The 26,764-nt window shown below is 38.5% G+C and overlaps 1 pseudogene; it reads right to left on the bottom strand.

Annotated features, from left to right (window-relative positions):
• Window positions 1-19,358: 19,358 nt before the first annotated feature.
• On the bottom strand, window positions 19,359-19,477 carry LOC134937094 (5S ribosomal RNA; annotated as a pseudogene).
• Window positions 19,478-26,764: the final 7,287 nt, after the last annotated feature.

Raw genomic sequence — 26,764 nt, 5'->3', positions numbered from 1 at the left:
GACTTATACGCCAGTACCATTGGAATTATTTGGCAGGATCACTGCAATTGTACAGCAGGATCACTGGATTTATACAGCAGTACCACTGGACATAAATGGCAGTATCAATGGACATAAATGGCACTATCACTAGACATATACGGTAGTACCACTGGACATATACAGCAGCACAGGGACACCACCACTGGACTGATGGAGGACAACACAGCACCACTGCAATGGACTGGATTTATACAGCAGTACCGCTGGACATATATGGAAGTATCAATGGACATAAATGGCACTATCACTGGACATATACGGTAGTACCACTGGACATATACAGCAGCACAGGGACACCACCACTGGACTGATGCAGGACAACACAGCACCACTGCAATGGACTGGATTTATACAGCAGCACTGGACATATGGCAGCAGAGGACACCACCACTATGACTGGACTGATGCAGCACAATACACCACCACTGAACTGATGCAGCACAACACAGCACCACTGGACTGGACTTATACAGCAGCACTGGACATATGGCAGCAGAGAACACAACCACAGTGACTGGACTGATGCAGCACAAGACACCACCACTGGACTGATGCAGGACACTGAGGATGGAGACATGTCCTCTCTCTACACTCTCCAATGCTGGAGTAAAAATGACAGTGACACGCGGTGACTTATATGGAATCCAAACCATACAAGAATCCGACAGCGAGATGATGACAGTTTGCCTCGTTCTGGTTTCCGAGTCAGGTGGGAAAATCTGAGTCTGACTTGGATTCGGGCTCGGGTGGTGACGTTCGGGTGGGTTCGGTTCTCTGAGAACTAAACCCGCTCATCTCTAATTTCTATAATATCTTATTTTATCATATTGTATTGAGCATTGACATTTTTTTGATCACCACATTTTAGTATGTATTATTTGACTGTAAAAAGCATATAAGACCAAAGCTCTGCAATTTATTTTAGTATGTATTTTTTAAATTTTGAGCGATAATATGGAACCAGCAAATTGATTAATACTTATGTATTTGAAAAATAATTGAGATCCGATTATATATGTAATTACATGTATTGTAACTGAGACACCCATTATTTGTTTTTAGACACCCCTGAAGAAGTCGTTTGTGACAAAACAGGTTGGGTGACATGCTACTACAGTCTCAAGCGTGCTTAATGAGCCGTTAAAGGGACATTTTCTATGCCCTAAGGACAAAATTGGTTATTTGTCTGATAAGTATTATTGTGAAGTGCTTTTTAATTTTATATGTGCAAGTTTTACATTTAAATTGACTCTTACGATTAAGAATTATAACAGCAATTGTTTGAATTGAATTTTGGGTGAACACAAACTGCTATTATCCTTTCTTTAATCTTTCCACTGGTTCTAGTTAGAGATGTGTGGGTTCGGTTTTACTCGGATTTACTCGGGACTCAAAATGGCATCTTATTTCTAGTAAGGAAATGAAAGCTTATACAGACAGCCAACTGGTGTTTTAATCAATTAAAAATGAGGCACAGTACTCCCCAAAAATCTACTTCATAGCTCATTGAGATATGTTTAATTATTGTGAATGGGTTTTAAAAAATAAATTTGTAACGTTTTAGGTGTGAGTTTACAACTTGGACCCTATTACATTGAATGAGTTGCACTGTATGAAGAAAATGGGAAACATCAGGATGTGAGTTTGTCCATTGTGAGTTGTGGGATTTTGAGAAACATGATGTTGATGATGAGGCTGGTGATGATGTTGTTTGTGTAGGTCAGAAACCAGTAGCAGCAGTTGTCCATGATAAAAAGAAAGCCATTGTGACGCCTGTGCATTAGACTGAAAAGGTCACCTCTTGGGTGTGGGAGTATTTTTAACCAAATTCTGACAATATTTGTGAAGGCATCTTCTCCATTTTTGAGGCCTAAGTTAGTAGAGGTGGGGACGTTAACCATCTAAGCACCTCCTCCATGTTACATCATTTATGGTGAGTTCATGAAATTTAGCTTACCAAATTATATTCATTTGTAAATAATAAAAAGCAGTCCAATATCAACTACCAGAAGTTTGGAGCAGTCCATGAAATCTCCACTGCCAACATCCTCATCATCATTCATTAATGATCAGCGGTATTCTTTCCAAAATATTTGGTTTGTATGGACCGAAACAAACCAAGCACTTCAGCCATAAAAATGGCAGTCCCTGTCACTGAAGTGCTTGGTTTTGTTAAATTGTAAATATCCTTTTTAATATCCAACATAAGGGTGGGTGAGTTGGCTCAAGGACAATTCCATCTTGCGCAACTTTTCTGTCACTGCTGTGTGGCAATGTTTCATAGATGCTCTTTAATTTTCTATGTGTTTGTGTCACTGTTCTGTCACATAGTAACCAGCCAGATTACTGCAGCCTTTGGCCAATATTGCAGAATACAATATTATGAGCTGAGAGGTGGTTAAAATTGACTGGAATGACTGGAAATTAATGTTATTGAGGTTAATAATGCTGTCTTAAGAAAAAAAGGCCTAAAAAATGTAATTTTAGCTTTTCCCATTTAGTTTTGAGCATGTAGACCACTGCTTTCCCTCATGGCCATTAGGCAGCACATCATATGAGTCATACTGTCCTAACATCAGTTGTAAGATTGACTGGTGCAAACATGGTAAACATTGAGGTGCATAGTGTGATCAATGATTTTGTAATGTGATTTCTGCATCTAAAGGGCACATCAGCAGCTGAAATTCATTGGCAACTTGTTGAGGTGTACAATAATAACATCATGTCATGAAAACAATTTTGGTGCACTGCCTTTTCTAATGGCTGGACAGAAGTTCAAAATGAGCAGCGATCCGGCCGGCTAAGCATCCACCAGAGATGGCAATTTGTGCCTAATTGAAGGTCTGATTCAGTAGGACAGATGCATTTGAGTTAGTGATATTGCTGATGAACTGAACATTTCATTGGGTATGTGTATGTAATCATTCATGAACAACTGGTATACAGGAAAAAATGTTCATGCCTGGTACCAAATCAACTCACAGAATTTCTCAAAACCACTGGGAGGGAATTCTCTCTCGATCACCTGATACAGTACCATGAGAAGGGAGTACAGTTCCTGCTGATTATTGTGATAGGTGATGAAATGCAGGTGCATCATGTGACTCAAGCATCCATGGCATAGAAATACACATAATTAAATATTAAATCTTTGGATATCAGAAGGTGCAGTAACTTCTCAAAAGTCCCTAAAGACATCATAGAAAAATTGTAGACTTAATCATATTTCCTCAAATCATGGTTAAAATGTATTTTAATAAAAAAAACTAATTATATACCTAGCAGCAACTAATTCCTCTCTTAAGAGGACCAGCATTAGGTGATTCAGGAGAGCTATCACATCTATAGCCTAAACATAATCAAATATGCCAGCAATTGGATTAAACTATATTATACATAGTACAGGAGCCTCCAACTGATTAAAAATAGGGGACAATGCCACATACACAGAGCCAGGGAGGCACTGAGGGCAAGAATCACCCCAGCACTCTTTGTGCGCACATGCCTATGAAAAATGAGGTGTGGTCATGACTAACAGTCCATTGTCACACTTTATGAGGACATGCTGCAAGTCATGGGGGCATGGCCTTGCAGTGTGATGGGAGGCAGGGGTGCTTGAAGAGGTCTTCAGGTGGCCAGACCACCTCATGAGGTCATCGGTCCTTCTGGATTGTGAAAAACACTGCCACTGTGATACCAACAACCACCGTACAGACTTACTGGTAAATGATTTACTGGATTAGAACACTTATTATTTGCTAATTTAACATCTGTTATCTAGAGTATGCCCCTCATAACGTCTGTCCAATAACAGCTGCAACCCAGAGTGCATTTTATCTCCTGAAAACTGCAATTTAGTGAATGCTACAATGTCTAATTTTCAACCACCACACCTACAGTATATTTGCAGCATTTATGTAGATAAAATGTGAATGATAACTTCATGAGCATCTCTAATCACTAATAAATGACATTCCACCACTATCTCAGAATGAAGCAGGATGGAGCAGTAAAGCTTATTGGTTGATTTGGCACTGAGTTTATATTTAAAGCATATTTTAATTTTAATAAAGCCTTACATAAATTAACTGCTTCAAGAGTTTTTAAATGTGCAGTGATCATATGCAGAGATTCTTACAGTGTATTCACATTAAAACTTGTAACCCTTATTATATTCAAATTTGAGCAACTTTTATACAACAGCCACAGGAAACTTCACAGAGCATCTGCTCACAATACTTCTCAAGAGTTCACAGCACCATGAGAAGCTGGAGGTGAAGGGGAGATGTTCCTACCTCGCTGCATGAGATGTCACCAGGCAACGGGAAAGTTATCGATTGTTTCAGAGCAGGACACACATCCATGGGCATATCTCTAAATATTGTACTGATAAATTAAGTTTACAATTATTTTGTGATCATTTACTACCATCCCATGTTCTCCTCTTGGTGGCAGGGAATGGTTTAACTATTGTGGGTGCAGGGGCAAGGTTGCTATGCCCTAATAGCCTCTTCACCTGTTCCCCTAGCTTACCTCGCATTAATACAGGTGCCCAATGAGAAAGGAAGTGGCTGCAGCACTGTCATTTCAGTTACATCTTGACACCAATCATAGGTTTCCCACTTCTCCCACTCTTGGTGACTGGACTTCCACTATGTCACCATGGATGCAGAGCTACATGGGGTGCCACTGGTTTCTATTGTGGTGTCATTTGTGAGCTTGGTGTGTGTGTTTTTAGGACAGCAAGCACTGATGATTCCTATGGCAAACTGCGTCAAAGTCACAGGCAGATGTCTGACTGTGACTAAGAAGCAGTTTGCTGCAGCAATCATCAGTGCTTGCTATCCTGACCACACACAACCTGCTGAGTTGGCTAGCCCTATTAACACATGTCCTTGCCCCAACTCTCCGCTTTTATTTTCCATCTACTACTACTTGCACAACAATAGTGCCTCAGACCTCCATCTTATACTCTATATGCTTTTGGCCTACCCTTCCTTTTTATATCCCTGATCTCCCTCATCTAGTATGCTTCAGACTTCACTCTCCTAGGGGTATATTTACTAAGGTCTGAGTTTGTGATGCTTATAGCACATCCTAATGATCATATACCAAGCACCTTCTAGAAGGTAATAGCTAGAATCTGATTGGTTATTATGGGTAACACCTCCACTTCTAAAAACTTGCACTTTATTTTATATATATATATATATATATATATACACACATATACCCATAGTGGGCCTCTGACAATCCACCCCTAGTGTGTTCCTGCCTCCCTTCCCATAGTGTGCCTCTGCCCATCCTCCCCTAGTGTGCTTCTGACTCCCTTCTTATAGTGCGCCTCTGACCAACTCTTTTTATGTGTTTCTCTGACACATCTCCCCATCTCTAACCCTGAACCATCCCCAACTGCGCAGGTGGCTGATGATCATAAGTAGCATGGATAAACAGAGATAAGATAAGAGAACCTACAGATGACATGTAAGAGCAACAAATTGTTCCTTAATACATAATTAGGGCTTTTTCTCGATTATTATTATTATTATTATTATTATTATTATTATTATTATTATTATTATCCTTTATTTATATGGGGCCACAAGGGATCCACAGTGCCCAGGTACAGAGTACATAAACAAATAAGTTAAACAAGAAAAAAGTGACTTACAGTTCAAGTCAATATAGGACAAGTACAGGGTATATAAACAGACGAGCGTAGACACTAAAATACATATTAGGGTGACAGAAAACCGAGGGATATGGTGCAGTTGAAGGGAGTGTGGAGTGGAAGATGGTTTAAGTAAGAGAAGGAAAGGTACATGAGGGAAGAGGGCCCTGCATGTAAGAGCATACATTCTTAAGGCTTACCATTGATAACAGCACTGTCACCAGGGATAACCCCTGATGGTTAAGACCCAAACATCATTTCAAAGCAAGAAAAAATGTATGCACTGAAAAAAGCATTTTTGCATATAAGTGGCATATGGAGGGAGTCTGCTGGAACATAAGGGGCATGTTGAGGGGCCTGAGTTATATTTTATTTGGCATTGATAGCAAAAGGTTGCTTACCCATTAACTATGGTTGAAATGTCACAAGTTGATGTTTTGGACTTACAGTTTATACAGTACTGGGCACCCATTACAAATCCTACATTTGTCCATGGTTGCAGTCTTGCAGAATGTTTGACATCTTGAATTTTATTATTAAACCACTTCATAGAAATTTGTCCAGTGCCTTCCAATCAGCTTTTAAAGATTAAACTAAGAGAGCTGTAAATGGGATTGCCAAAGTGTCAGAATAAAAAATAAATAAAGATATTCTACTTTGATCTCACTGTTTCAAGAAAAACCGACTTGTATTACTTTTATTGGCAGCTAATTGAGGAAGTCAGTAGCTCCTATCAATCGGAGTTGAATCACAAATTGCTACAAGGAGAACTCTGATACCTATTGTCATGTGCTGTACACATAATCATTTTGACATAAGCCATACTACCGTAGCTAGCAGGAAAATGCTGTGTGAAATGTGTGTGTCTTTATTGCATTTAGATGTTCTGTGCATCCATTAATTGTGTACTTTAGGTTGTATTCATTATTTAGCCTATGGCTAGATTACTTTTCAAGTATAGGTTGAGTATCCCTTATCCAAAATGCTTGGGACCAGAGGTATTTTGGATATCGTATTTTTCCGTATTTTGGAATAATTGCATACCATAATGAGATATCATGGTGATGGGACCTAAATCTAAGCACAGAATGCATTTTTGTTTTATATACACCTTATATACACAGCCTGAAGGTCATTTTAGCCAACATTTTTTCTAAATTTGTACATTAAACAAAGTGTGTGTACATTCACACAATTCATTTATGTTTCATATACACCTTATACACACACAGCCTGAAGGTCATTTAATACAATATGTTTAATAACTTTGTGTATTAACCAAAGTTTGTGTACATTGAGTCATCAAAAAACAAAGGTTTCACTATCTCACTCTCAGTCCAAAAAGTCTGTATTTTGGAATATTCCATATTTCGGAATATTTGGATATGGGATACTCAACCTGTATGGATAAACTCTTATTTCTAAAGATGAATGTGGTGAATTTAGATTGCTTTTACTCAGGGCCGGATTAAAGGCCACATGGGCCTGGAGCTGAACATTTTCAAGGGCCTTTACCGAAGAAGAGGAGGAACTGTGACCAGTGCTGTGTGGGTGTGGCCAGAGGCATGTGGGTGTGTACACCCTATACACTATGACCCCCAATGTCTCAATAAATAAATATAAAAAATTTGCATAATTTTGTATAAAAAAACTGCAAAAACTATTTTAATACTTATGATTTATGATTGGCCAGTTGTGCAAGTTGGTCTTCATCCTGCTGCCAGGATAATGGGCCTATTTCTATGTGGTGTCCTGAAAATGGAGCTCCATCTGCCCCATTGTTAATCTGGCCCTGCTTTTACTGATGATTTTAGACTTGTATCTGTATACAGATGTATTTATTATATATTAGCTTTAAGTTATCTAATGTGTCCATCCAGGGATGTAAAGAGAATATGTAAAAAAAATCACATAACTCCTTGCCTCACAGGGATACATTTTCTATGTGGTTAGTTTGAGGGGGTTAGGAAACTCATGAAACTAGCCATGGATTGATAGTGATCCTGTCAAAACTCAAAACCATAGTATCCCAGCAGGTTTATCTATGTTATTTTTTTAATTATTAAATAAAACTTGAAAATAAAATGGTGTTTGAGTTAACCCCCAAAATTCATAACCAGCACTTAGCTTTTAAACCTAGGCTGGTGCTTGAAAAATCAGGTTTTGCAAAGGTTGTAAATTCCACCCAAATTACTACTAACCAGTACTAGACTATACCAGCCAGGGCTGGAGACAATATAGCAGTATGGACTCCCCCCACCATAAGAGTCAACCAGCCCTAAGCCAGTCAATGTATGGCTAAAGCAACTACTGAACTGGGGTCAGCAATAAAAAAAATGGTATCCTCTGTGTCAATGTATTGCCCTGCACAGTTGGTGCACGTCTTACTTATATTCATAGTGTGATTAAGCACTTGTCACTTAGTCTTGCCCACCTCTAACTGCTGCATACTAACATAGTAACACTATGGAGTTGGCATAGTTTGTAGGCATGATCCAGTGAAAGCTACTAACTACAATACTTTACATGCAGCACCAAATAATGTCTTTAGTCAAAAAAATAATAAGAAAAAGTAATCCATCTGTATATATAAAGTAGAAGAGGCATATGTAAGAAGATTACACCATACATTCAAATTGCTTAATCTCATCTTAATCTATCTTAATCACATTTATACTGTATGTGTATACATTTTTATGTATATATGTATGTCAACACATTTGCTTGTATTACAAATGACATTTACACATATTGTTTTAGGCAATATTTCTATTGCAGACCATCAGGCTCTTAAAGTACGTTTTCAAACTCATAGTCTTAATTTGCCAGCTCTTTTTAACTATTTTAATAAAAAATGGAAAATATGCATATGTGTTCAACCCCTGCAGTAAAGTACTTGGTATGACCACCTTTTTCTGCAATAACATCTTTAAGTATGTTAAGTTTGTCCAAGGGTAAGGTTTTAACCACTTACCTGGCATGGTTGCATTAGATGCGACCACACCAGGCTGGGCTTTCCCTGACATGGTCACATTTGATGCGACCAGTCAGAAAGCTCATTGTGCAGCAGCAGGAAGCAAAGCTGTCCAAAAAGTGCAATGAACATCAATTACATAAGTAAATTATATCTAGCATTATTATTTCACATAACATACAATATAAAGAATAATTAATACTAAAAAGTCAAAATACTTATAAAAATTCACTCATATAAAATATATGTAAAAAATTATTTGGAACTAACATTCCCTGAATTCAGATGAATCACAGTTTGAAGTGTTAATATTAGGTGAGTGCTGAATTTGTTTGATTTTTTTATTTAAATGGTGTGGTCACAATACCACTGGCATCGCGGATGTATGAGTGCTGTGGGTTCTAGCCTTTAGTTTATATAAAATGTTTGTGGTCACACTTTTTCTTGCACCCCCTATTGTCCATATGTAAAATAAATGTTAAGAAATTCCCAGGTGTTTATTAACTGATATGCTTGGGTGTGGTTCCTGTCTCTTTGAAAGAGTGACAGAGGGCCTAAACCCATGATATAAGGATACTGTGCATTTAAAATCCAAAAGATGCCTGAGAGTAATGCTCACATTTTTGAAAGTCAGTGTAGGGACTGACCAAATGGGAATGGCCGTGAAGTGGCTGGTCAGCTTAACAAACTATTGCAATAATTAGGACATTAACATTCCCTGAATTCATATGAATTACAGTTTGAAGTGTTAATATTAGGTGAGTGCTGAATTTGAATGATTTTTTTAATTTAAATGGTGTGATCACAATACCACTGGTACCGCAGATGTATGAGTACTGTTGGTTCTAGCCTATTGTTTATATAAAATATATGTAAGCGGACTCCAATGACAATACAGACTTAATTTTGCAATGTAGATAGATGCCGGTTTATGGTTATGTCCCAAAAAGCTGTTTTGCTTATTTTCACAAAGTTAACTATAGAAATCTAATGAATCCTGGAGGAATCCTGGTACAGGTATCAACCTATATGTAGCTCTTGTATTTGTAGCAAAATGTATTTTTAGGTTCATTCAAATGTAGATATAGCCTCCTATTTGGTTACCTGAGGAAACACATGTGGCCGATGTTAATGTCTATGGCCCCAAACTGCTGTATACAAAGTCTTAAAGGCCACTAATCCCTCACATTTATGTACAGTATTTAGCAGGACTACTTACTCATCTTATACGTTGAACACTAGAGTCAGTGGATGCATTATAGCAGCTACTGAGTATAACCGCAGCCAGTCGTTCCTCTAGGTGCAGCAGCAAGGATTGCAGAGTCCACAATATTTTACCCAAATATGGTTCTGCCATCTCCAATTTAGCCAGTGGCGATCAATGGAGGGAAGAGGCCACTTGTCATACTTTCAGTGAGAGGAAATATTTACTGGTGTACGGAGGCTTACTCCAATGCAGATTCAGGTCTCAAATAAGCCAGGCAATCACCTCATGCATATAATATGCAATACAGCACCTAACTACAGTTGTGAATCATGCAGTCAGTCTAACGGGGCACCTTGACATGTTTATTCTCCTTAACAGAGGTTTTATCAAAAATCGGTGGTGATGTTAAATAAAGAGGGGGGAGATATAATAGACTGTAGAAGATTTGTTTCAGACTACTGTTGCCCAATCAACAACTGTAGAGCTACAGGTTTGTTAATTGATGGCAACTTTTCTAAAAAATGTTTGAAAGATCAATGTGCTTTTATTAAAATTAAAACAATAGATTTGGATCAAATCATGGCCCTCTTTCAGATGTGTTTGGAGTTGCTATCACTGCTGCTTACATAGAATTAGAAGGGATAGCTCTAATACAGCAGGAGTGCATTACTGATCTGAACTACATCCTTGGATGCAGTATTGGATCATCTCTGACAATATCAGGCGATTGCGTGAGCCATTGGGTCATGCAAGCTGGCTGCCGCATTTGCTTCGCAGAGGCCAGGAAATCGCCATCCTCTGGAAGAGATCCTTGCCTCTTCCCTCCCGACAATACCAGTGACATGCCTGTTTGAAGAAATAGAGGCCATTGCCGCCCCTTCCCCACCCAAAACAGCATTAGACTGTCAATCACTGGCAGTCTGATGCCGTCCTGCGTCAATCAGTGCAGCCTCGTACTGCACATGAGCAGTGTGGGTCCTTTGCATGTGCAAAGTACCTAACAACAGTACTTTGTGGTATGTGCCACATATCTTCAGCGTCGGAATGAGGGTCCATATGCCCAGATATTTATATTTGCATACTGGTATAAGATTATATTCAGAGTTTGCTCTAAATAGTATCTCTGAGGATGGAGCCTTTTCAAGTAAAGCCTTTGTCTCAAATAACACTGATGCTGTTTCATCAATCTCCATTGTCCAACTTGACAGAAGTCAGATTGCAGTAAATTTCTTTCAACAAGGCTTTATGTGAGTGCATACAAAATAGTATTATCTGCAAACTCTATGTGTGACTAAAAACTTTAAATCCTGTTGAAAAGTAATTGATGACAGAAAATCGTATAGAAATTTGTTCCAAAATGTTCCAAAATACATGAATAGAGTCAGGACAAAAGAAAGTTATATAGCTCTCAATGTACAGTATAACACATTAAAATTATTACAAACTCAGAGTTGTAACCACAACTTTTCAACAAAAGTTTACAACTGCATGAATTATATCATGCCACCCAATTATTATACTCTAGCTCAGCATCATCCAACATTTCAAAACTCATTAATCTTTTTGCATGGTTTTCAGTTTCCTTATTCATTTTCAAATTTTTAGAATATATTGTATTCACATTTGAACTAAATTAAGAGAAACAAAGTACTCAGTTAAAGATTTACTGACAGCTGATGCAGTCCATAGATGCAGGGGATTTTGCATGCGCACTCAAGCCACTGCTTGTGTGCCTGCGCTGATACTCGGATCTTTCAGCTCTATTGTGCAGGTACCTGGACCTGGGAAATGGGAGTCATACTGTCCTCACCTGGCATAGCGGCAGCCCCTCTACCTAAAAATGGTAGAAGCCGCTGCTGCTCGGGAGTATATGTTGATGGTGGACATTACTATACTCAAAGGTTTGCACAGGGGAGTGAACAAGTGCCATAATTACTGGGTAATGACATTTGCACTACAGTAGTTTGAACTTAGATCTACTGGCCTTCTTGCAGTATGATACATGTAGCCAGGTTTGTGTATACTTTACAGCACTTTGAGTGATGAGTAATACCTGATATGGTCCCTTCCAATAGGGCTCTTGTTGCCTGGGGTGAAGCTAGACTTTCTTTTTCCTAGGGCAAAGACTCAGGTCAGCTACCCTCCTATGCCACACACACATTTATACATGCACACACATACTGTACCTCTGTGAACACGTTAAATCCTCCTTAGAACTGGCAGGCCTTTAAAAATATTTTAAGACGCTCATAGGTACTGTACCTACTGTTTCCTTTCATTTAATTTACCCAATTCACTGGGCAAATTAATTGAAATGAAACAGGCACAGTACATATGAGGGTTCCCCTTTTTGGGGAACTACAAGTCACACTCCCATAGTTCCACAACAGTGGTTTACCAGTTCTGATCTTCTAGGTACATACATACATACATACATACATACATACATACATACATACATACCATGTATACTTACATGCTGGAAGTTGTAGTTTTACAGCAGGTGAAAAGTCAAAGGCTGCATAAATCAGATTAAGGAATACAGTCTATTGTTGCAAAACTGATAAACACTAAGTACACACAACAAATCAGTGATACACAAATGTTTCCTTATCCACCAGCCAATCCTCACACACTTGGGCAGCCTTATCAATAGAGTGAGGCCTAAACACACTGCATAAGCCACTACAGCTCCCCCCAATCAATCATTGGGTCGACCCCAAAAGATTGACAGGCACAAAGTCAACACAGGAAAAATATCAACATGGCAAAAAAGTCAACATGGAAAAGGTTGACACAGAAAAAGGTCAACATGAGTTTTTTTTGGGGTGTCGTTAACTCTGTAAAGTGACCGGGTATCCAAATTAGTGTACGGCATCCACTTGCATGACCAGATCCACTGCAAGGCAAGATTAATATTCACAATTGTAGTCCACATGGATCGGAAAGTATGAAAAAGTTTAAAAAATGAAAATTGTGAAAAACTCATGTCAACTTTTCCTGTGTCGACTATTGCCATGTTGACCTTTTGTCCATGTCAACCTTTTGACCATGTCAACCTAATGCCTGTCAACCAATAGTCTTTGACCTATGGACTGTCAACCTAACACACGGATACCCTACCTTCTTATTTGTTTATGTACATTGCTGCCCGCAGGCAGGAAGCCCCCTTGTTCTTACTCATGTACAGCAGACTTTCCTACTTTTAAGAATTTATTTAGTGGAGATTACTACCCACGATGAGACTTAGTAGGGGTTGAGTCCTTCACCTCCCAAGATGTGTGTTTAGCTCCACCCATAGAGCTTATGTAATAGCAACTAGGTGTAAATCCAACAATACCAAGTGAAACCTATTGATATGAGGGCTGGCAAAATTTCGCTGTTGAGATTTTTGGTTCATGAAAAAGCTGGCACAGACTGCATCAAGGAATCCAATTGTCAAATAATATATGCATATTGCTGTATGCAATATGGATTTATATGTAATTGTAAAATAAAAAAAGTTGTTAATGTGTTTTATTCAAAGAAAATTTGTCTCACTGCACCCAAAAAATGCAAATTAGCTCAGCATTTGAGAGTACAGTAGGAGGAATACAATAAAGAAAATCCTCAATAAGTATAGTACAAAACATTTGTTAAAAGGTAGAAACATGTTTTTTGATTAATAGATATTCAGAATGGTTGGAAAATAGAAGTTTTCGGAGCAGGCATGAGACTTCTCACTTTGTTGCATTGTGCTGCTTTTTGATTTGCTAAACTTCAAATTTAGTTGTCATGGAAACCAGGATTTTCATAGATAGGACTCTACCAATTGTTCAATGAATTTGGAGCTTCTATAGGACTGACTCACTGCATAACTCCAAGCCCCACATTCTTCACACAATGCTGCAGCTTCTCTCATGGGTGTCTACCAGAGCTGTGTAATTACATACATAAATGCTGAACTGCCCACATCTGTGTGAATCTTCCTATACTGTACATGTAAAATAATTAAAAATGGCTTAAAGCATTACAAAACACTACATTTATCATCATGTCATTGAACTGACAGTCATTATAATATTTTAAGCCAGAAATGTTAAAGCATACAAGGTGATAGTTATGCAACGCTTTCTGTCTTTTGAGATTTTCCAAGGATCTTCTAGGATAAAAATAATGAATTAGGAGTGTACTAATGAATTAGGAGTATACTAATGACTTTTACAGCTGAAAGCATCTCAGCTCCTTTTAACCAATATGTGACAAAATGTGGTGTACGTGAGAAAGGTAAGGGAGAAAGATCATAATCACTACTAGTGACCATCAGGAGAGAGCTACAATTTATATCAATCCAGTAAGTGTAGCCAGTTTCCAGGTATTTTTTTTTTTGTATTCTAGGGTTTGTTCTTGCAAAATGGCTACTGTATATCCTGAGGGGTAATGATAGGAGATTAATGAGTTCATATTGAAAGAAACATGTGTAGCCAAAGGTAAAATAGCATTATTAAAGTTTAGATGTGCATTGATAGAAAAAGGTAGTATACTGTAATAACTTTCATACTGTAGTTAAGTTATTTAGTGACCTCTTTTGATATACAGATGTGTCATCATACATTCTGACTTCAGTCATGCCAAATAGATCTTCTAAGTGCACACAAATAAAACAAGTAGACACAACAGAACTATTTTGCACTGATCAATTTGATATGTATCACATCCGTGTGTAAATTAGTCTGAATCTGTATACGAAGTGCTATGATGCAGTCTTAAGATAAGTGTGGTTCAGCTTAATATATTAAATGCAACACAATGATCCAAACGCTTAATATGTTTTAAGTTTACCACCATGTTGTATATGAAGACAGAAATAATTAATTAATATGAATAATGAAATTTAGAAACAAATGCACTAAAATGCTTCAATGATGCATTGAAGTGAAGCTGCTACTACTAACTAATAAGCTGCTCTGTATTGACTAGTTAGTAATGGGTTTTAAGTCTTGTCACTTATGATGGGGATCCACAAGAAGCAGTATGGGGTGTTATTTTATTATTAAATCTTAAGCATTAAAAGCTAGAAAAAAGAACAGGACCACAATTGATTTTGTTGATTTAATACATTTGTAATAGGGAACTATTTAGTTATGATTAAATATTTTATTATGGTTTTTGTGTTTTGTAACAGTATTTTATTTTATGTTTTTATGTGGCACTAGCAGTCCCAGTGGATCCTTTATACCAAGGCATAAATGTGCGTGCAGTTCTAGTTTATACTGTAGCTTGCTGGGGCCAGTAAAAACTTGGAAAAGTCTAGGTTCTTTCAGTAACAGGCTGTATTGACCTACTCATATATAATTGAGCCTGATACTGAACAGGCTGAGATTTACCACTTTATGATTTATGGACTCAGACTTGTACTGTACCAGTTGTAAATGTGAAGTTTGACCTTACCCTGTTGTGCCCTAATATCCCCCTTCCCCCCGCACACTCACAAACACACATAACGCTAATCAGCCTAAGCTATGAGCACTGATGTACAGATCACTTTTAGTGTGTATTTATGTAATTTTGTTTTCCTAAACTAGTTATGAAAAACTTCTTTTTTTTAAGATGGTATCATTGTTAATGAACATGCCAATGTGCAAACAAAAGAAAACAAGTTAAATACTGAAAAGAAAACAAGTTAAACACTTAGCTGTTTCTCTCAGAAGTTTTAAGATCTGTCCCAGATGATGGTCATCGATTAAGTAGTTTGAATAATAAAGTTCAGTTGAATCTCCAGGGTCCTGACTAATAACTTTGTAAAGGCTAGATCTGCTGCAGACAGAACTAGCTTCGATCGGAACTGATCTGCTATGTGTAAGTCTCTAGGCTTTATAGTTTTTTTGCAAGAATACGCTAACATTATCTTAACAGATATTACTTTCAAGGTCTGTGAAGCTGGGTGCAGTATTCTTGCATATAGGATAATTTATTGTACTGTATACCTGACAGTTTCTCTCTCACCCACTTATAAAAACTATACTCAAAACAGCTTACTAGATAGTTTCCATCTGAGATATTGAAAATAGGAACATATATTTATTCTAATCAGCCAGCCTAATCCGCACTCACTATGTCCTTCATACATGGTCACAGGTGAAACAGCTGTGGAGCTATATTTCCTTCTGGTGCCTATATGTCTGCAAAATATTTTTTTATCCTAATAAAAAGTACATACATCAATCCATAAAGTTATAAATATACAAAATGAAGTTATACATGAACAAAATGGTGTCAAAAAAGTAGTTACAATTATCATTGCATACAATTGGATACTAGTTCTTTCATTTTCTTCATAGATTTTTCTAATTTATTATTTTTATTTACTATTACTTTGCAGTATTAGTGGGTATTTGCTTTTATTAACTTTTTTCTATTGTGATCTGCCTACATTTTAATTTTTTTTAATTAATAAATTGTAACCCAAGTTCTGATTTTTTTCATTCTGAATAGCCTTTTAAATATAACTTATTAACTATTAGAATTTATTTTTCTGCTTAATTTATTTCTAAATATCAGGATAAAACAGTCGTCAAAATTCAGTAATGTCTGACAGCAGGAGGAACTCAATAACAGACACCAAACCAATACACTAAAGAGAAATATCTTACTTTATTATGTACAGTAGCACTACACTTTTACTAAGGATGGTCACTAGCCTCCTCTTTTCAAACCACATGCACCCCACTTCTAACACCAGAGAATTATTGAAGAATATTGAAATTAGAGGCTGATTTGATTTTAGTATATAATCAGAATTTAATTAATTTAGTCAAGGAGAGATCTCATCTCCCAAGTTTTCCTTAGCAGTCTCAAGCAGCTATCTGTAAGTATAAAATGTCATGCAGGCATATAAATGGTTACCAGTATTCTATGAATGCAATGCTTCTCAACCTCAACACTCAAGCTTTCTTAACAAGTCATGTTTTGAGAATTTCTGTCTGTGGAAGCAGGTAGGACTGACCCAGCAAAATAGGTCAACTGACTTCTTCATAATTAAACAAATCCACAAAACATGACCTGTTGGTAGCACTTGTGAACTGGAGGTGAGAACCCCTGCATTAATGTAAGAAATGAGACCACAACAACTTTAGTATTTAAAAATAAGATCTATACTCAGTTTTTGAGAATAATCAAATGGTTGAAATAATCACTAAGGAGTCCCACACCTTTCGCAGCTTTTGACCAGAAGACATTCTTGAATTTCTTAGCACTGTTATGAGTAGTCAAAGGTTAAAGCTTCTCAAAGTAAGATGTTAAGATCATTTTATACAGCCAAGTCATATAATATAACACTACACCTAAATAAGTCCACATTAAACAAAAAACAGACTAATACTAGGAAATAAATATGTTGCATAACAGAACAATTTAGATATTTACAAATCTAACTTGTTCATTGATTATTCAATATGAATGAAGAATACTATGTGTGCTGAAGATTGTGAATTACAATAACACAACAGACAAATGGACAACTTAAAATTAAGTATCTGATCATTTACAAAAAACACCTCCAAAATATGTTCACACAGCTAGGTAACAGACTGTTTAACCTTGACTTGATAGTCAACAACATTTTAAATCACAATATAATTGTATTTTTATTAGTTTAATTATTTTGTTTTATTGTTTATTACTGCTTCAGAATTAATAAATATGTGTGTTTTGCCCTACTGTTAATGAACAATATAATTTGTGTGACATGTACTCCAATTGTAAAGTGTAACAGAACATGCTGTGCTTTATAAGAAACTGTCTATATATATATATATATATATATATATATATGCACACAGATATTCCTAAGCACCACGGATATATATTTTAGTTATCACACTATATATAGTTGACACTCCCACTTAAAGTAAACTGTGGTGTCTGCTCTGAACCCAAATAAAAGCAAGTGGTGGTAGGTCACTTGGATAGGGTGATATATATACAGTAAGGATGGGGAAGATAGGGTGACTACTAGTGTCAGTGATTATATACTGTATACACACAATCTAAACCAGTATATGTAGTAAAAAGGTAATTCTATAGTATATAAAAAAATATTTATAACAATAAGAGACAGCAAGGTTTAAAATATGTCACACAGGATCATATAAAACAGACCCAAAAAATGTAAAAAATTTAAACAGTTGAAAAAAAACGCCTAAATTTAAAAAGTCAAACTACCATATTTAAAACAGAGCAGTTAAAAAGTATTTTAGAAAGTAACCATAGAAAATGCTTATCTTCTTGAGGTGTGGTGCATTCAGGATCCCCAAAACGTTTCATCCACTGGACTTTGTCAAGGGGTAGAGAGGGAATGGAACTAGACTGGTATAAATACCCTTTTAAATTACAGAGAGAGGAAGTGACATCACTTCCTGTGGGGCACTGATGCTGATGGTTGCGCTCATCTAGGCCAATTATTATAAAATAAATTATACAGACGGTAAGATAGAGGGACAATGATCATGTGTATAACTTTGAAATCTTAATATTCACTATAAAAAGCGTCCAATAATATAAATAAACTTACGAGTCCGGGACTTCCTGTTCTGTCCTGGAATCGTAATTTCTGCCTTACTTCCTGTGTCCTGTTGGACTGACTGAGCATGTCCAGGGGCTGAAATTTCTGCCCCACTTCCTGTGTCCTGTTGGACTGACTGACCATGTCCAGGGGCTGGAATTGTCATTTCCGCGTTCCAGCGGACATTTTCATCTACTTCCGGTTACGTACTTCCTGTCTGGATACTGGCTGGCGTTACTTCTTCCACCTTGTGGAACACACACGTCCTTCCAGTGCGCACTTCTGGAGATCGGCTGCCTAGTGTCTATTGAAATGGTCAGCGGCTGCCATTTTCTTGAAGTATGCTTTTGAAAATAAATGTTTTTGATACAATGAAGTCCACCCGTCATTTTCTTAGAATCTGATTCATTAAAGCTGGATTGAGTGTGTTCTCCAGAGAACATATAAGAAAGATATGGTGAAAAACAAGTTTTAGTAGCAAATTAGGGGAAAAGCTGCTACGTATCTTTAGAAGTATAGAACTGTACTGTATTATACTGAATATCCAATCATATATCATTTTTCTATTAGGCTCTAGGGGTCATAATAATACAATGCCTACTGATACTCCATATTATCTCCAGAAAAAATTAGATACTCATAAAGAGGATTTTCAAAAAATAATAAATAAAATATAATATCAACATACATTGTGCTATACACCAGAGACTCACTCCTTCATGAAAAAACTTCTTCTTATTGTTAGTATATATTAGGTGTACCTAGACGTTATAGTCATTATAGTGAGGAATATCATGTGATAATGTATACGTATATAGTTTTAGTCCGAAAGTGATATCTAGCTGAAGGTATAGATCACATATATATTCAAATGTGTATCTTTTACAAATAAAATCGGTCATATATACATCCACTACTTTTTAGCCTACAACTCACGGTCTTCCCATAAGGTTGCCCATCCCGGTACTAGCCGAACCCAACACTGCTTAGCTTCCAAGATCAAAAAAGATTGGGCGTGCCCAGTGTGGTATGATTGTAGTAACCAGAGCGATCACATACAAATGACCAAGACTATGTGATCTAATTAGCTTTATTCACAGATTAAAAATACAATGTGTTGTGTAAGTATTACAAAGTAGCGTCAGCTAGCACAAATCACTAGTCGAACTGTAATACAAGAATTAAAAAGATGATTACAGCACCTCATTTGATTCAGAGGAAAGGGACTATTTCATAGCTCTCATTGAAGCCTTACGGATTCAAAGTGTTTAGTTCATATATCCAATACATTTCGCGTTTAGACAGAAGGTTGGATAGATCACCACCTCTGGGTCCCAATGTTACCATCTCTAAACCTTTGAAAGTCAGTTCATCTGGATCTGATTGATGGTGTGTCAGAAAATGTTTGGAGACTGCATGTGTGGTCACTTTGTACTTAATGTTCCCGATGTGCTTTTGGATCCTTATTTTAAGAGGCTTCTTTGTTTTTCCTACATACTGTAGTTTGCATGGACACTCTAATACACACACATATATATATATATGATGCAGACGACCCGGCACTCCTCACGCTCCCCAGCGTAACAGTAATATGCTCCCGTGCCCTCACCTCCTAGGACCTGGATCCAATAGACAGCAATGGAAATAAGTGCGGCACTGGGAGTCTTTGCAATGATGGTGAATAAGCCATGTCTTTATTTCATCAATGTTTCGGGGACGCAGCCCCTTCGTCAGAATAACCACAATGTGTACAATAAAGTGTTTAAATACCTTAAGAAAGAGAGGAGGTACTCACCGCCGCCTCCAGCCACGCTGCCCGGGTCCCGGTCCTGACGTCACTCCGCCCACAGAAAGTGACGCGGCTCCGGTCCGTCCGGCTGGCGCACTTGGGCTAGGGAAACAGTATCCATAGCAACAGGTTACACAAAGTAACAGCTGCGCTGTCCAACATAAAGTGCTTCGTGCCCAATATACAACTGATACAATTTAGTCAACCCAGTATAATAGTGTATACATGTTGCAAATTATTCTCAACATTATAATACAAAAAGTGCTAAGTATAAAACATAAAAGTAAACATACACCTGTACATCAATGCCTTACTAAATAGCACCAATAATGTGGGAATATACTAACTCTTCTAACCAATACAAATATTCCTTTCTTATTCCATAATAGATAGCGCAATACTAAAGTAAAGGAACCTCTGTTCCAAAGGTATCCACTCAATAGATACAAAGCTAATGAATAATAATTGGGATGCTATGCACATTACTAATTATGGGTATAATACAAATAATCATGAAATAAAGTTAAATAAAGTTAATAAAAGAAGAATCCTGAGGGTACATCTACCCACCTTCACAAAATCTATTCACAGAAAGCATTTGAAGCTGAGTGCTTCATTTAAACCCCTGGGAAATTGGGTGTTAAGTAAATAAATCCATTTAGATTCAGCCTGTAACAATTTCTTTGAGCGATCGCCACCTCGCAATGAAGGTGGGACTTGATCAATAATTTTATACTGTAGCGTAGCCATTCCGTGCTTTGCTTGCGCAAAATGGCGTGCCACAGGTTGATCGCTACCACCTGATTTAATGGCCTCACGTATGGCATACCTATGTTGTGCCATTCTTGTCTTGAAGGCACAATCGGTCTTGCCAACGTAGGTGAGTCCACAAGGGCAAGATAAAAGATATATTACGAATTTTGAATCACATGATAAGGGATACCTAATGCTATACTTTTTCATAGTATGCGGATGCTGAAAACGATCCCCCTGTAACATGTAACCACAGGTCGTGCAGCCACTGCATCTAAAACACCCATTCCTCCGTCTGAGGAAATTTTTGGGATTGCTCTTTTTAAACGAGGAAATATCAGTTTTAACCACAAAATCCCTGATACTCCGCCCCCTAGAATAACTAGGCAGTAGTCTTGACTGATAAGCTTCACCCAAATCTCTGTCAGAGGCAATAATGGGCCACAGTTGCCTAGTACGCTTAATTAACCGTGTACTGCTAGTATTAAACCTTGTCACCCAGGGGAACCTTCCTGTGAGTTGTTTGGGTACATTAGGTTTCAATAGTTGCTGGCGCGTGACATTCAATGCTTTTTGTTTAGCTTGTTCCAACAAACCCACTGGGTTGGCTGTTAATCCTGCACACCCGTAAAAATTGCGATTACGGGAGGCCTGTAATGGTGGATTTAGGATGAAAGCTGTCAAACCTTAATAGGTTGTTCCTATCCGTGGCCTTAGTAAATAACTCGGTGTTAATAACACCTTCAATCAGGGTAATGCATACATCTAGGAAATTGATCTGCTTATCATTACTCTCCATGGTGAATTTGATGGGACTAGATGTGGAGTTGTGTTGCTCTATGATATCTATCAGCTGACTTTCTGTACCCATCCAAAAGATGAGTACGTCATCTATATAACGCTGGTAAAGACATAACCATGATGAAATAGCCACATCTTGTAAAAACAACTCCCTTTCCACTTCCCACATAAACGCATTGGCAAATGCCGGAGCCACAGCGCTCCCCATGGCACAGCCAGTGCGTTGAATGTAGAAGTGGTTGTCATACAGGAAATAGTTGTGCGTCAACGTAAATTCTAAAAGAGACAGAAAGAACTTAATTTCTGGACCTGTATATCTGGGATTGTTAGTTAAAAGGTGTTCTACCGCTGACAATCCCGCCCCATGGGGAATACAAGTATATAAACTTGTCACATCAATAGATGCCAAGACGATGTTACTGGGTAGAACCCCCAAACCCTCAAGTATATGTAAAAGTGATGTAGTATCTTTCAAATGTGTTGGCGTATCCTGTATACATGGTTGAAGATAGCTGTCACAATAGATGGAAACAGCTTCACACAGTGAACCCCTGGCAGAGATGATTGGTGTGCCAGGGGGATTCACAGCATCTTTGTGAATCTTGGGGATCACGTAAAAAATAGGAACCACAGGGAAATCAATGCACAGTGCCTTGGCCACAGCAGTTGTAATAATTGCAGCATCCACTGCCAGCTTTAACATTTCATCTAATTCCTTCTTAAACTGACCAGTAGGGTCCCTAGACAGTCTAGCATAAGTGGAATTATCTGATAATAACCGTGAACATTCTGCCTGGTATTTTACTGTATCAAGTACCACAATCCCCCCACCCTTATCAGCCTGACGGATAATAATATCTTCCCTCTTACTCAGATCTATCAGAGCATCAAACTCATCTTTAGCCAAATTAGAGTAACATTTGTCATTATTATCTCGCTCAGATGTCTCGAGCATCTGGCTGAAAGTTCTAATCGAGGCGTTTGAGGAATGTGGCTCAAATGTGGATTTAGAAAGTTTTCTCACCTGAGATGGGAGAGAGGAAGTCCCTACAGAAGAGTTCACCACATTGTCCTTTGCAAAATATTCTTTAAGCTTCAAGGACCTTATTAATTTGTAGTTCTCAACTTTCTGGAGGAAAGGATCAGCCCGGGATATAGGTATAAAGGAAAGTCCTCTACTCAACACCTTAGATTCCATCTCCGAAATCCGCTCAGTAGAAAGATCAAAGATCAATTGCGCCTCCCCTTTGGAGGTTTGGTGCCTGCGTTTCCACCCCGTCTGACTCTTTGTTTGCCCCCCTCGCCTCGTTGGGGCACTTCTCGTCCGGCTAGAATAGCTCAGGTACTTTATTGTACACATTGGGGTTATCCTGACGAAGGGGCTGCGTCCCTGAAACGTTGATGAAATAAAGACACGGCTTATTCACCATCATTGCAAAAACTCCCAGTGCCGCACTTATTTCCATTGCTGTCTATTGGATCCAGGTCCTAGGAGGTGAGGGCACGGGAGCAGATTACTGTTACGCTGGGGAGCGTGAGGAGTGCTGGGTCGTCTGCATCACATGTAAGCGTGGGCCCGCTTTGCCGCAGGGCCCTTAAGCATCTGTCCAAGGCACCCTTATTTACTTGTTTTACCAGTCGCAGGAGGTTCACTTGCACCAGCACTTTCACAGCACTTTAGAAGTTTGTTTTTGGACACTGCACTTGTGTTGCACTTTACATACCGCTACATCATGTCTAATACTGATGAAACAGCAGCGGAGGGAGCAACTCTGTTCTTACAATGTGACACCTATGATACATTGAGTTTCTCCGAAGCTGAAGCGGAGAGTATCCTCTATAAAGAACCAGTGTTTGATACTGTTATAGGAGTATCCAGTGAGGATACCTATAAGGAATTCCTGAGGTTACGTAAGAGAGAGATTTATTTCCTCTATCATGCTATGACATTGTCCGACTACCACAGGGCCAAGCAGATCCCACGTGGATTTAGGATCCATAATATGCCAACCATTGGTCGTTACGATGTGAATTTCTGTAAAAAATGGATTGCAGTGCTCAATAAGTGCTCCATGGACTTGTTATTACTGGTGATTGAGGAGTTCACTCGTGAGCTAACTGCCACCAGAAATAAAATTGAGCTATTTGAAGTGGAACATGACCTGAAGAAAGTACCGGCACCGGAGTGGCTGAATAAACTCTCGGATGATATTGAGCTATACAAAACGAATCTTATTAAGTTCAAAAAGCAAAAGAGAGTTTGTGTTCAACAGGACTATGACCAACACAAAGTATACTCCTGGCTGGGGAACCAAGCCACCCAAGGCCGCGGTACTCAATCATCTTATAATAGGCGAAGGTTTCAACGTCCGCAGTATTCGAGCACATCTGCCAGTGAGACAGAAGAAGGAGCTCAAGGAACCCCACAAAACAGAAGGGAGATCCCTTTAGGGGTCCGTACCCGAGCTATTCTAGCCAGACGAGAAGTGCCTCAACGAGGCGAGGGGGGCAAACAAAGAGTCAGACGGGGTGGAAACGCAGGCACCACACCTCCATAGGGGAGGCGCAATTGATCTTTGATCTTTCTACTGAGCGGATTTCGGAGATGGAATCTAAGGTGTTGAGTAGAGGACTTTCCTTTATACCTACATCCCGGGCTGATCCTTTCCTCCAGAAAGTTGAGAACAACAAATGAATAAGGTCCTTGAAGCTTAAAGAATATTTTGCAAAGGACAATGTGGTGAACTCTTCTGTAGGGACTTCCTCTCTCCCATCTCAGGTGAGAAAACTTTCTAAATCCACATTTGAGCCACATTCCTCAAACGCCTCGATTAGAACTTTCAGCCGGATGCTCGAGACATCTGAGCGAGATAATAATGACAAATGTTACTCTAATTTGGCTAAAGATGAGTTTGATGCTCTGATAGATCTGAGTAAGAGGGAAGATATTATTATCCGTCAGGCTGATAAGGGTGGGGGGATTGTGGTACTTGATACAGTAAAATACCAGGCAGAATGTTCACGGTTATTATCAGATAATTCCACTTATGCTAGACTGTCTAGGGACCCTACTGGTCAGTTTAAGAAGGAATTAGATGAAATGTTAAAGCTGGCAGTGGATGCTGCAATTATTACTCCTGCTGTGGCCAAGGCACTGTGCATTGATTTCCCCGTGGTTCCTATTTTTTACGTGATCCCCAAGATTCACAAAGATGCTGTGAATCCCCCTGCAGACCAATCATCTCTGCCATGGGTTCACTGTGTGAAGCTGTTTCCATCTATTGTTACAGCTATCTTCAACCATGTATACAGGATACGCCAACACATTTGAAAGATACTTCATCACTTTTACATATACTTGAGGGTTTGGGGGTTCTACCCAGTAACATCGTCTTGGCATCTATTGATGTGACAAGTTTATATACTTGTATTCCCCATGGGGCGGGATGGTCAGCGGTAGAACACCTTTTAACTAACAATCCCAGATACAGGTCCAGAAATTAAGTTCTTTCTGTCTCTTTTAGAATTTACGTTGACGCACAACTATTTCCTGTCTGACAACCACTTCTACATTCAACGCACTGGCTGTGCCATGGGGAGCGCTGTGGCTCCGGCATTTGCCAATGCGTTTATGTGGGAAGTGGAAAGGGAGTTGTTTTTACAAGATGTGGCTATTTCATCACGGTTATGTCTTTACCAGCGTTATATAGATGACGTACTCATCTTTTGGATGGGTACAGAAACTCAGCTGATAGATATCATAGAGCAACACAACTCCACATCTAGTCCCATCAAATTCACCATGGAGAGTAATGATAAGCAGATCAATTTCCTTGATGTATGCATTACCCTGATTGAAGGTGTTATTAACACCGAGTTATTTACTAAGGCCACGGATAGGAACAACCTATTAAGGTTTGACAGCTTTCATCCTAAATCCACCATTACATGCCTCCCGTATTCGCAATTTTTACGGGTGTGCAGGATTAACAGCCAACAGTCACAGAGAGACAAACAATTGAATGAGATGCTAGGCAAATTCGTTGAGAGGGGGTACCCAGTGGGTTTGTTGGAACAAGCTAAACAAAAAGCATTGAATGTCATACACCAGCAACTATTGAAACCTAATGTACCCAAACAACTCACAGGAAGGTTCCCCTGGGTGACAAGGTTTAATACTAGCAGTACACGGTTAATTAAGCGTACTAGGTAACTGTGGCCCATTATTGCCTCTGACAGAGATTTGGGTGAAGCTTATCAGTCAAGACTACTGCCTAGTTATTCTAGGGGGCGGAGTATCAGGGATTTTGTGGTTAAAACTGATATTTCCTTGTTTAAAAAGAGCAATCCCAAAACTTTCCTCAGACGGAGGAATGGGTGTTTTAGATGCAGTGGCTGCACGACCTGTGGTTACAAGTTACAGGGGGATCGTTTTCAGCATCCGCATACTGGGAAAAAGTATAGCATTAGGTATCCCTTATCATGTGATTCAAAATTCGTAATATATCTTTTATCTTGCCCTTGTGGACTCGCCTACGTTGGCAAGACCGATTGTGCCTTCAAGACAAGAATGGCACAACATAGGTATGCCATACGTGAGGCCATTAAATCAGGTGGTAGCGATCAACCTGTGGCACGCCATTTTGCGCAAGCAAAGCACGGAATGGCTACGCTACAGTATAAAATTATTGATCAAGTCCCACCTTCATTGCGAGGTGGCGATCGCTCAAAGAAATTGTTACAGGCTGAATCTAAATGGATTTATTTACTTAACACCCAATTTCCCAGGGGTTTAAATGAAGCACTCAGCTTCAAATGCTTTCTGTGAATAGATTTTGTGAAGGTGGGTAGATGTACCCTCAGGATTCTTCTTTTATTAACTTTATTTAACTTTATTTCATGATTATTTGTATTATACCCATAATTAGTAATGTGCATAGCATCCCAATTATTATTCATTAGCTTTGTATCTATTGAGTGGATAC

This window comes from Pseudophryne corroboree, chromosome 6 (assembly GCF_028390025.1).
Source record: "Pseudophryne corroboree isolate aPseCor3 chromosome 6, aPseCor3.hap2, whole genome shotgun sequence".
NCBI classification, from domain to species: Eukaryota; Metazoa; Chordata; class Amphibia; order Anura; family Myobatrachidae; genus Pseudophryne; species Pseudophryne corroboree.
This window is presented reverse-complemented; position numbering and strand designations above follow the sequence as displayed.